This window comes from Pristiophorus japonicus, unplaced genomic scaffold, assembly GCF_044704955.1.
Source record: "Pristiophorus japonicus isolate sPriJap1 unplaced genomic scaffold, sPriJap1.hap1 HAP1_SCAFFOLD_29, whole genome shotgun sequence".
Classification (NCBI taxonomy): Eukaryota; Metazoa; Chordata; class Chondrichthyes; family Pristiophoridae; genus Pristiophorus; species Pristiophorus japonicus.
This window is the reverse complement of record NW_027252668.1, coordinates 11330020-11343274: the sequence shown is the minus strand read 5'-3', so window position 1 is coordinate 11343274 and position 13255 is coordinate 11330020.

The following is a 13255-nucleotide window of genomic DNA, read 5'->3' as shown; positions in this document are numbered from 1 at the left end:
CACGTCAATATATATTGTGCTCTCCAGGTCAGTATTCATTACCCTCTCCAGGTCAGTATTTATTGTACTCTCTAGGTCAGTATTTGTTATCCTCTCCAGGTCGGTATTTATTGTACTCTCCAGGTCAGTATTTATTACCCTGTCCAGGTCAGTATTTATTATATACTCCAGGTCACTATTTATTGTACTCTCCAGGTCAGTATTTATTACCCTCTCCAGGTCAGTATTTATTGTACTCTCCAGGTCAGAATTGATTGTATTCTCCAGGTCAGTATTTATTGTACTTTACCGGTCAGTATTTATTGTACTCCCCATGTCAGTATTTATTGTACTTTCCAGGTCAGTATTTATTATACTCTGCAGGTCAGTATTTATTGTACTCTCCAGGTCAGTATTTATTACCCTCCCCAGGTCAGTATGTATTGTACTCTCTAGGTCAGCATTTATTGTGCTCTCCATGTCAATATTTATTGCCCTCTCCAGGTCAGTATTTATTGCCCTCTCCTGGTCAGTATTTATTACCCTCTCCAGGTCCATATTTATTGTATTCTCCAGGTCAGTATTTATTACCCTCTCCAGGTCCATATTTATTGTATTCTCCAGATCAGTACTTATTGTACTCTCCAGGTCAGTATTTATTGTACTCTCCAAGTCAGTATTTATTGTACTCTCCAGGTCATTATTTATTGTACTGTCCAGGTCAGTATTTATTGTACTGTCCAGGTCAGTATTTATTGTACGCTCCTGGTCACTATTTAATGTACTCTCCAGGTCAGTCTTTATTACAGTCTCCAGGTCAGTATTTATTGTACTCTCCAAGTCAGTATTTATTGTACTCTCCAGGTCACTATTTATTGTACTCTCCAGCTTATTATTTATTGTACTCTCCAAATCAGTATTTATTACACTCTCCAGGTCAGTATTTATTGTATTCTCCAGGTCAGTGTTTATTGCAATCTCCAGCGCAATATTTATTGTACTCTCCAGGTCAGAAGTTATTGTATTCTCAAGTGCAGTGTTTATTGTAATCTCCAGGTCAGTATTTATTGTACTCTCCAGGTCAGTTTTTATTGAGCTCTCCAGGTCAGTATTTATTACAGTCTCCAGGGCAGTATTTATTGTACTCTCCAGGTCAGTATTTATTACCCTCTCCAGGTCAGTATTTATTACCCTCTCCAGGTCAGTATTTATTGTACGCTCCAGGTAAGTATTTATTGTACTCTCCAGGTCAGTATTTATTGCCCTCTCCATGTCAGTATTTATTGTACTCTCCAGGCCAGTACTGATTGTACTCTCCAGGTCAGAATTTATTGTACTCTCCAGGTCAGTATTTATTGTCCTGTCCAGGTCAGTATTTATTATATTCACCCGGTCACTATTTATTGTACTCTCCCGGTCAGTATTTATTACCCTCTCCAGGTCAGTATTTATTGTACTCTCCAGGTCAGAATTGATTGTACTCTCCAGGTCAGTATTTATTGTACTGTCCAGGTCAGTATTTATTGTACTCCCCATGTCAGTATATATTGCACTGTCGAAGTCTGTATTTATTATACTCAGCAGGTCAGTATTTATTGTACTCTCCAGGTCAGTATTTATTACCCTCTCCAGGTCAGTATTTATTGTACTCTCCAGGTCAGCATTTATTTTGCTCTCCAGGTCAGTATGTATTGTACTCTCCAGATCAGTATTTATTGTGCTCTCCAGGTCAGTATTTATTGCACTCTCCTGGTCAATATTTATTGCCCTCTCCAGGTCAGTATTTATTGCCCTCTCCAGGTCAGCATTTATTGTACTCTGCAGGTCAGTAGTTATTGTATTCTCCAGGTGAGTGTTTATTGTAATCTCCAGGTGAGTATTTATTGTACTCTCCACGTCAATATATATTGTGCTCTCCAGGTCAGTATTTATTACCCTCTCCAGGTCAGTATTTATTGTACTCTCCAGGTCAGTATTTGTTATCCTCTCCAGGTCCGTATTTATTGTACTCTCCAGGTCAGTATTTATTGTTCTCTCCAGGTCAGTATTTATTATCCACTCCAGGTCAGTATTTATTGTACTCTCCAGGACAGTATTTATTGTACTCTCCAGTTCAGAATTTATTGTACTCTCCAGGTCAGTATTTATTACCCTCTCCAGGTCCATATTTATTGTATTCTCCAGGTCAGTATTTATTGTACTCTCCAGGTCAGTTTTTATTGTACTATCCAATTCAGTATTTATTGTACTCACCAGGTCAGTATTTATTGTACTGTCCAGGTCAGTATGTATTTTACTGTCCAGGTCAGTATTTATTGTACTCTGCAGGTCACTAGTTATTGTACTCTCCAGGTCAGTATTTATTACCCTCTCCAGGTCGGTATTTATTACCCTCTCCAGGTCAGTATTTATTGTACGCTCCAGGTAAGTATTTATTGTACTCTCCAGGTCAGTATTTATTGCCCTCTCCATGTCAGTATTTATTGTACTCTGCAGGCCAGTACTGATTGTACTCTACAGGTCAGAAATTATTGTACTCTCCAGGTCAGTATTTATTGCACTGTCCAGGTCAGTATTTATTATATTCTCCAGGTCACTATTTATTGTACGCTCCAGGTCAGTATTTATTACCCTCTCCAGGTCAGTATTTATTGTACTCTCCAGGTCAGAATTGATTGTATTCTCCAGGTCAGTATTTATTGTACTGTCCAGGTCAGTATTTATTGTACTCCCCATGTCAGTATTTATTGTACTTTCCAGGTCAGTATTTATTATACTCTGCAGGTCAGTATTTATTGTACTCTCCAGGTCAGTATTTATTACCCGCTCCATGTCAGTAAGTATTGTACTCTCTAGGTCAGCATTTATTGTGCTCTTCAGGTCAGTATGTATTGTACTCTCCAGATCAGTATTTATTGTACTCTCCAGGACAGTATTTATTGCACTCTCCTGGTCAATATTTATTGCCCTCTCCAGATCAGTATTTATTGCCCTCTCCAGGTCAGTATTTATTGTACTATCCAGGTCAGTATTTATTATACTCTCCTAGTGAGTAATAATTGTACTCTCCAGATCAGTATTTATTACCCTCTCCAGGTGCATATTTATTGTATTCTCCAGGTCAGTATTTATTACCCTCTCCAGGTCCATATTTATTGTATTCTCCAGATCAGTATGTATTGTACTCTCCAGGTCAGTATTTATTGTACTCTCCAAGTCAGTATTTATTGTACTATTCCGGTCATTATTTATTGTACTGTCCAGGTCAGTATTTATTGCCCTCTCCAGGTCAGTATTTATTGCCCTCTCCAGGTCAGTATTTATTGTACTCTGCAGGTCAGTAGTTATTGTATTCTCCAGGTCAGTGTTTATTGTAATCTCCAGGTGAGTATTTATTGTACTCTCCACGTCAATATATATTGTGCTCTCCAGGTCAGTATTTATTACCCTCTCCAGGTCAGTATTTATTGTACTCTCCAGGTCAGTATTTGTTATTCTCTCCAGGTCGGTATTTATTGTACTCTCCAGGTCAGTATTTATTACCCTGTCCAGGTCAGTATTTATTATATACTCCAGGTCACTATTTATTGTACTCTCCAGGTCAGTATTTATTACCCTCTCCAGGTCAGTATTTATTGTACTCTCCAGGTCAGAATTGATTGTATTCTCCAGGACAGTATTTATTGTACTTTACCGGTCAGTATTTATTGTACTCCCCATGTCAGTATTTATTGTACTTTCCAGGTCAGTATTTATTATACTCTGCAGGTCAGTATTTATTGTACTCTCCAGGTCAGTATTTATTACCCTCCCCAGGTCAGTATGTATTGTACTCTCTAGGTCAGCATTTATTGTGCTCTCCAGGTCAGTATGTATTGTACTCTCCAGATGAGTATTTATTGTACTCTCCAGGTCAGTATTTATTGCACTCTCCTGGTCAATATTTATTGCCCTCTCCAGATTAGTATTTATTGCCCTCTCCAGGTCAGTATTTATTGTACTATCCAGGTCAGTAGTTATTGTATTCTCCAGGTCAGTGTTTATTGTTATCTCCAGGTCAGTATTTATTGTGCTCTCCAGGTCAGTATTTATTATACTCTCCAAGTGAGTAATAATTGTACTCTCCAGATCAGTATTTATTACCCTCTCCAGGTCCATATTTATTGTATTCTCCAGGTCAGTATTTATTACCCTCTCCAGGTCCATATTTATTGTATTCTCCAGATCAGTATGTATTGTACTCTCCAGGTCAGTATTTATTGTACTCTCCAAGTCAGTATTTATTGTACTATCCCGGTCATTATTTATTGTACTGTCCAGGTCAGTATTTATTGTACTGTCCAGGTCAGTATTTATTGTACACTCCTGGGCACTATTTAATGTACTCTCCAGGTCACTCGTTATTACAGTCTCCAGGTCAGTATTTATTGTACTCTCCAGGTCAGTATTTATTGTACTCTCCAGGTCATTATTTATTGCACTCTCCAGCTTATTATTTATTGTACTCTCAAGGTCAGTATTTATTACACACTCCAGGTCAGTATTTATTGTAATCTCCAGATCAGTATTTATTGTACTCTCCAGGTCAGAATTTATTGTATTCTCCAGGTCTGTGTTTATTGTAATCTCCAGGTCAGTATTTATTGTACTCTCCAGGTCAGTTTTTATTGTGCTCTCCAGGTCAGTATTTATTCACCTCTCCAGGTCAGTATTTATTGTACTCTCCAAGTCAGTATTTTTTGGACTCTCCAGTTTAGAATTTATTGTACTCTCCAGATCAGTATTTATTATCCTCTCGAGGTCACTATTTATTGTACTCTCCAGGTCACTATTTATTACAGTCTCCAGGTCAGTATTTATTGTACTCTCCAGGTCAGTATTTATAGTACTCTCCATGTCACTATTTATTGTACTCTCCAGCTTATTATTTATTGTACTCTCCAAGTCAGTATTTATTACACTCTCCAGGTCAGTATTTATTGTATTCTCCAGGTCAGTGTTTATTGTAATCTCCAGGTCAGTATTTATTGTACTCTCCGGGTCAGAAGTTATTGTATTCTCCAGTGCAGTGTTTATTGTAATCTCCAGGTCAGTATTTATTGTACTCTCCAGGTCAGTTTTTATTGTGCTCTCCAGGTCAGTATTTATTACCCTCTCCAGGTCAGTATTTATTGTACTCTCCAGGTCAGTATTTATTGTACTCTCCAGTTCAGAATTTATTGCACTCTCCAGGTCCGTATTTATTATCCTCTCCAGGTCCGTATTTATTGTATTCTCCAGGTCAGTATTTATTGTACTCTCCAGGTCAGTATTTATTGTACTCACCAGGTCAGTATTTATTGTACTCTCCATGTCAGTATTTATTGTACTCTCCAGGTCAGTATATATTGTACTGTCTAGGTCAGTATGATTTTTACTGTCCAGGTCAGTATTTATTGTACTCTCCAGGTCACTATTTATTGTACTCTCCAGGTCAGTATTTATTGTACTCTCCATGTCAGTATTTATTGTACTCTTCAGGTCAGTATTTATTGTACTGTCCAGGTCAGTATTTATTGTACTGTCCAGGTCAGTATTTATTGTACTCTCCAGGTCACTATTTATTGTACTCTCCAGGTCATTATTTATTACAGTCTCCAGGTCAGTATTTATTGTACTCTCCAGGTCAGTATTTATTACCCTCTCCAGGTCAGTATTTATTACCCTCTCCAGGTCAGTATTTATTGTATGCTCCAGGTAAGTATTTATTGTACTCTCCAGGTCAGTATTTATTTCCCTCTCCATGTCAGTATTTATTGTACTCTCCAGGCCAGTACTGATTGTACTCTCCAGGTCAGAATTTATTGTACTCTCCAGGTCAGTATTTATTGTACTCTCCAGGTCAGCATTTATTTTGCTCTCCAGCTCAGTATGTATTGTACTCTCCAGATCAGTATTTATTGTGCTCTGCAGGTCAGTATTTATTGCACTCTCCTGGTCAATATTTATTGCCCTCTCCAGGTCAGTATTTATTGCCCTCTCCAGGTCAGTATTTATTGTACTCTGCAGGTCAGTAGCTATTGTATTCACCAGGTCAGTGTTTATTGTAATCTCCAGGTCAGTATTTATTGTACTCTCCACGTCAATATATATTGTGCTCTCAAGGTCAGTATTTATTACCCTCTGCAGGTCAGTATTTATTGTTCGCTCCAGGTCAGTATTTATTATCCTCTCCAGTTCAGAATTTATTGTACTCTCCAGGTCAGTATTTATTACCCTCTCCAGGTCCATATTTATTGTATTCTCCAGGTCAGTATTTATTGTACTCTCCAGGTCAGTATTTAATTTACTCTCCAAGTCAGTATTTACTGTACTCTCCAGGTCAGTATTTATTGTACTGTCCAGGTCAGTATGTATTTTACTGTCCAGGTCAGTATTTTTTTGTACTCTCCAGGTCACTATTTATTTTACTCTCCAGGTCAGTATTTATTACCCTCTCCAGGTCGGTATTTATTACCCTCTCCAGGTCAGTATTTATTGTACGCTCCAGGTAAGTATTTATTGTACTCTCCAGGTCAGTATTTATTGCCCTCTCCATGTCAGTATTTATTGTACTCTCCAGGCCAGTACTGATTGTACTCTACAGGTCAGAATTTATTGTACTCTCCAGGTCAGTATTTATTGTACTGTCCAGGTCAGTATTTTTTATATTCTCCAGGTCACTATTTATTGTACTCTCCACGTCAGTATTTATTACCCACTCCAGGTCAGTATTTATTGTACTCTCCAGGTCAGAATTGATTGTATTCTCCAGGTCAGTATTTATTGTACTGTCCAGGTCAGTATTTATTGTACTCCCCATGTCAGTATTTATTGTACTTTCCAGGTCAGTATTTATTATACTCTGCAGGTCAGTATTTATTGTACTCTCCAGGTCAGTATTTATTACCCGCTCCAGGTCAGTATGTATTGTACTATCCAGGTCAGTAGTTATTGTATTCTCCAGGTCAGTGTTTATTGTTATCTCCAGGTCAGTATTTATTGTGCTCTCCAGGTCAGTATTTATTATACTCTCCTAGTGAGTAATAATTGTACTCTCCAGATCCGTATTTATTACCCTCTCCAGGTCCATATTTATTGTATTCTCCAGATCAATATTTATTGTACTCTCCAGGTCAGTATTTATTGTACTCTCCAAGTCAGTATTTATTGTACTATCCCGGTCATTATTTATTGTACTGTCCAGGTCAGTATTTATTGTACTGTCCAGGTCAGTATTTATTGCACACTCCTGGGCACTATTTAATGTATTCTCCAGGTCACTCGTTATTACAGTCTCCAGGTCACTATTTATTGTACTCTCCAGGTCAGTATTTATTGTACTCTCCAGGTCACTCTTTATTGCACTCTCCAGCTTATTATTTATTGTACTCTCAAGGTCAGTATTTATTACACTCTCCAGGTCAGTATTTATTGTAATATCCATGTCAGTATTTATTGTACTCTCCATGTCCGTATTTATTGTATTCTCCAGGTCAATATTTATTGTACTATCCAGGTCAGTATTTATTGCCCTCTCCAGGTCAGTATTTATTGTACTCTGCAGGTCAGTAGTTATTGTATTCTGCAGGTCAATGTTTATTGTAATCTCCAGGTCAGTATTTATTGTACTCTCCACGTCAATATATATTGTGCTCTCCAGGTCAGTATTTAGTACCCTCTCCAGGTCAGTATTTATTGTACTCTCCAGGTCAGTATTTGTTATCCTCTCCAGGTCCGTATTTATTGTACTCTCCAGGTCAGTATTGATTGTTCTCTCCAGGTCACTATTTATTGTACTCTCCAGGTCAGTATTTATTGTAGTCTCCAGTTCAGAATTTATTGTACTCTCCAGGTCAGTATTTATTACCCTCTCCAGGTCCATATTTATTGTATTCTCCAGGTCAGTATTTATTGTACTCTCCAGGTCAGTATTTATTGTACTCTCCAGGTCAGTATTTATTGTACTGTCTAGGTCAGTATGTATTTTACTGTCCAGGTCAGTATTTATTGTACTCTCCAGGTCACTATTTATTGTACTCTCCAGGTCAGTATTTATTACCCTCTCCAGGTCGGTATTTATTACCCTCTCCAGGTCAGTATTTATTGTACGCTCCAGGTAAGTATTTATTGTACTCTCCAGGTCAGTATTTATTGCCCTCTCCATGTCAGTATTTTGTTGTACTCTCCAGGCCAGTACTGATTGTACTCTACAGGTCAGAATTTATTGTACTCTCCAGGTCAGTATTTATTGTACTGTCCAGGTCAGTATTTATTATATTCTCCAGGTCACTATTTATTGTACTCTCCACGTCAGTATTTATTACCCTCTCCAGGTCAGTATTTATTGTACTCTCCAGGTCAGAATTGATTGTATTCTCCAGGTCAGTATTTATTGTACTGTCCAGGTCAGTATTTATTGTACTCCCCATGTCAGTATTTATTGTACTTTCCAGGTCAGTATTTATTATACTCTGCAGGTCAGTATTTATTGTACGCTCCAGGTCAGTATTTATTACCCGCTCCAGGTCAGTATGTATTGTACTCTCTAGGTCAGCATTTATTGTGCTCTCCAGGTCAGTCTGTATTGTACTCTCCAGCTCAGTATTTATTGTACTCTCCAGGTCAGTATTTATTGCCCTCTCCAGATCAGTATTTATTGCCCTCTCCAGGTCAGTATTTATTGTACTAACCAGGTCAGTAGTTATTGTGTTCTCCAGGTCAGTGTTTATTGTTATCTACAGGTCAGTATTTATTGTGCTCTCCAGGTCAGTATTTATTATACTCTCCTAGTTAGTAATAATTGTACTCTCCAGATCCGTATTTATTACCCTCTCCAGGTCCATATTTATTGTATTCTCCAGATCAATATTTATTGTGTTCTCCAGGTCAGTATTTATTGTAATCTCCAGGTCAGTATTTATTGTACTCTCCAGGTCCGTATTTATTGTATTCTCCAGGTCAGTATTTATTGTACTCTCCAGATCAGTATATATTGTACTGTCCAGGTCAGTATGATTTTTATTGTCCAGGTCAGTATTTATTCTACTCTCCATTTCAGAATTTATTGTACTCTCCAGGTCAGTATTTATTACCCTCTCCAGGTCCATATTTATTGCATTCTCCAGGTCAGTATTTATTGCAATCTCCAGGTCAGTATTTATTGTACTCTCCAGGTCAGTATTTATTGTACTCTCCAAGTCAGTATTTATTGTACTCTCCAGATCAGTATATATTGTACTGTCCAGGTCAGTATGATTTTTACTGTCCAGGTCAGTATTTATTGTACTCTCCAGGTCACTATTTATTGTACTCTCCAGGTCAGTATTTATTGTCCTCTCCAGGTCAGTATTTATTGTTCTCTCCATGTCAGTATTTATTGTACTCTTCAGGTCAGTATTTATTGTACTGTCCAGGTCAGTATTTATTGTACTATCCAGGTCAGTATTTATTGTACTCTCCAGGTCACTATTTATTGTACTCTCCAGGTCACTATTTATTACAGTCTCCAGGTCAGTGTTTATTGTACTCTCCAGATCAGTATTTATTACCCTCTCCAGGTCAGTATTTATTACCCTCTCCAGGTCAGTATTTATTGTACGCTCCAGGTAAGTATTTATTGTACTCTCCAGGTCAGTATTTATTGCCCTCTCCATGTCAGTATTTATTGTACTCTCCAGGCCAGTACTGATTGTACTCTCCAGGTCAGAATTTATTGTGCTCTCCAGGTCAGTATTTATTGTACTGTCCAGGTCAGTATTTATTATATTCTCCAGGTCACTATTTATTGTGCTCTCCCGGTCAGTATTTATTACCCTCTCCAGGTCAGTATTTATTGTACTCTCCAGGTCAGAATTCATTGTACTCTCCAGGTCAGTATTTATTGTACTGTCCAGGTCAGTATTTATTGTACTCCCCATGTCAGTATATATTGTCCTGTCGAAGTCTGCATTTATTATACTCAGCAGGTCAGTATTTATTGTACTCTCCAGGTCAGTATTTAGTATCCTCTCCAGGTCAGTATTTATTGTACTCTCCAGGTAAGTATTTGTTATCCTCTCCAGGTCCGTATTTATTGTACTCTCCAGGTCAGTATTTATTGTTCTCTCCAGGTCAGTATTTATTGTACTCTCCAGGTCAGTAGTTATTGTACTCTCCAGTTCAGAATTTATTGTACTCTCCAGGTCAGTATTTATTACCCTCTCGAGGTCCATATTTATTGTATTCTCCAGGTCAGTATTTATTGTACTCTCCAGGTCAGTATTTATTGTACTCTCCAAGTCAGTATTTATTGTACTCTCCAGGTCAGTATTTATTGTACTGTCTAGGTTAGTATGTATTTTACTGTCCAGGTCAGTATTTATTGTACTCTCCAGGTCACTATTTATTGTACTCTCCAGGTCAGTATTTATTACCCTCTCCAGGTCGGTATTTATTACCCTATCCTGGTCAGTATTTATTGTACGCTCCTGGTAAGTATTTATTGTGCTCTCCAGGTCAGTATTTATTGCCCTCTCCATGTCAGTATTTATTGTACTCTCCAGGCCAGTACTGATTGTACTCTACAGGTCAGAATTTATTGTACTCTCCAGCTCAGTATTTATTGTACTGTCCAGATCAGTATTTATTATATTCTCCAGGTCACTATTTATTGTACTCTCCAGGTCAGTATTTATTACCCTCTCCAGGTCAGTATTTATTGTACTCTCCAGGTCAGTATTTATTGTACTGTCCAGGTCAGTATTTATTATATTCACCAGGTCAGTATTTATTTTACTCTCCAGGTCAGTATTTATTACCCTCTCCAGGTCAGTGTTTATTGTACTCTCCAGGTCAGAATTGATTGTATTCTCCAGGTCAGTATTTATTGTACTGTCCAGGTCAGTATTTATTGTACTCCCCACGTCAGTATTTATTGTACTTTGCAGGTCAGTATTTATTATACTCTGCAGGTCAGTATTTATTGTACTCTCCAGGTCAGTATTTATTACCCGCTCCAGGAAAGTATGTATTGTACTCTCTAGGTCAGCATTTATTGTGCTCTCCAGGTCAGTATGTATTGTACTCTCCAGATCAGTATTTATTGTACTCTCCAGGTCAGTATTTATTGCCCTCTCCAGATCAGTATTTATTGCCCTCTCCAGGTCAGTATTTATTGCACTATCCAGGTCAGTAGTTATTGTATTCTCCAGGTCAGTGTTTATTGTTATCTCCAGGTCAGTATTTATTGTGCTCTCCAGGTCAGTATTTATTATACTCTCCTAGTGAGTAATAATTGTATTCTACAGATCAGTATTTATTACCCTCTGCAGGTCCATATTTATTGTATTCTCCAGATCAATATTTATTGTACTCTCCAGGTCAGTATTTATTGTACTCTCCAAGTGAGTATTTATTGTACTATCCCGGTCATTATTTATTGTACTGTCCAGGTCAGTATTTATTGTACTGTCCAGGTCAGTATTTATTGTACACTCCTGGGCACTTTTTAATGTACTCTCCAGGTCACTCGTTATTACAGTCTCCAGGTCAGTATTCATTGTACTCTCCAGGTCAGTATTTATTGTACTCTCCAGGTCACTCTTTATTGCACTCTCCAGCTTATTATTTATTGTACTCTCAAGGTCAGTATTTATTACACTCTCCAGGTCAGTATTTATTGTAATCTCCAGGTCAGTATTTATTGTACTCTCCAGGTCCGTATTTATTGTATTCTCCAGGTCAATATTTATTGTACTATCCTGGTCAGTATTGAATGTACTCTCCAGTTCAGAATTTACTGTACTCTCCAGGTCAGTATTTATTACCCTCTCCAGGTCCATATTTATTGTATTATCCAGGTCAGTATTTATTGTACTCTCCAGGTCAGTATTTATTGTACTCTCCAGGTCAGTATTTATTGTACTCTCCAAGTCAGTATTTATTGTACTATCCAGGTCAGTATATATTGTACTGTCCAGGTCAGTATGATTTTTACTCTCCAGGTCAGTATTTATTGTACTCTCCAGGTCAGTATTTATTGTACTCTCCATGTCAGTATTTATTGTACTCTTCAGGTCAGTATTTATTGTACTGTCCAGGTCAGTATTTATTGTACTGTCCAGGTCAGTATTTATTGTACTCTCCAGGTCACTATTTATTGTACTCTCCAGGTCACTTTTTATTACAGTCTCCAGGTCAGTATTTATTGTACTCTCCAGGTCAGTATTTATTACCCTCTCCAGGTCAGTATTTATTACCCTCTCCAGGTCAGTATTTATTGTACGCTCCAGGTCAGTATTTATTGTACTCTGCAGGTCAGTAGTTATTGTATTCTCCAGGTCAGTGTTTATTGTAATCTCCAGGTCAGTATTTATTGTACTCTCCACGTCAATATATATTGTGCTCTCCAGGTCAGTATTTAGTACCCTCTCCAGGTCAGTATTTATTGTACTCTCCAGGTCAGTATTTGTTATCCTTTCCAGGTCCGTATTTATTGTACTCTCCAGGTCAGTATTTATTGTTCTCTCCAGGTCAGTATTTATTGTACTCTCCAGGTCAGTATTTATTGTACTTTCCAGTTCAGAATTTATTGTACTCTCCAGGTCAGTATTTATTTTCCTCTCCAGGTCGATATTTATTGTATACTCCAGGTCAGTATTTATTGTACTCTCCAGGTCAGTATTTATTGTACTCTCCAAGTCAGTATTTATTGTAATATCCAGGTCAGTATTTATTGTACTGTCTAGGTCAGTATGTATTTTACTCTCCAGGTCAGTATTTATTGTACTCTCCAAGTCAGTATTTATTGTACTCTCCAGGTCAGTATTTATTGTACTGTCTAGGTTAGTATGTATTTTACTGTCCAGGTCAGTATTTATTGTACTCTCCAGGTCACTATTTATTGTACTCTCCAGGTCAGTATTTATTACCCTCTCCAGGTCGGTATTTATTACCCTCTCCTGGTCAGTATTTATTGTACGCTCCTGGTAAGTATTTATTGTACTCTCCAGGTCAGTATTTATTGCCCTCTCCATGTCAGTATTTATTGTACTCTCCAGGCCAGTACTGATTGTACTCTACAGGTCAGAATTTATTATACTCTCCAGCTCAGTATTTATTGTACTGTCCAGATCAGTATTTATTATATTCTCCAGGTCACTATTTATTGTACTCTCCAGGTCAGTATTTATTACCCTCTCCAGGTCAGTATTTATTGTACTCTCCAGGTCAGTATTTATTGTACTGTCCAGGTCAGTATTTATTATATTCACCAGGT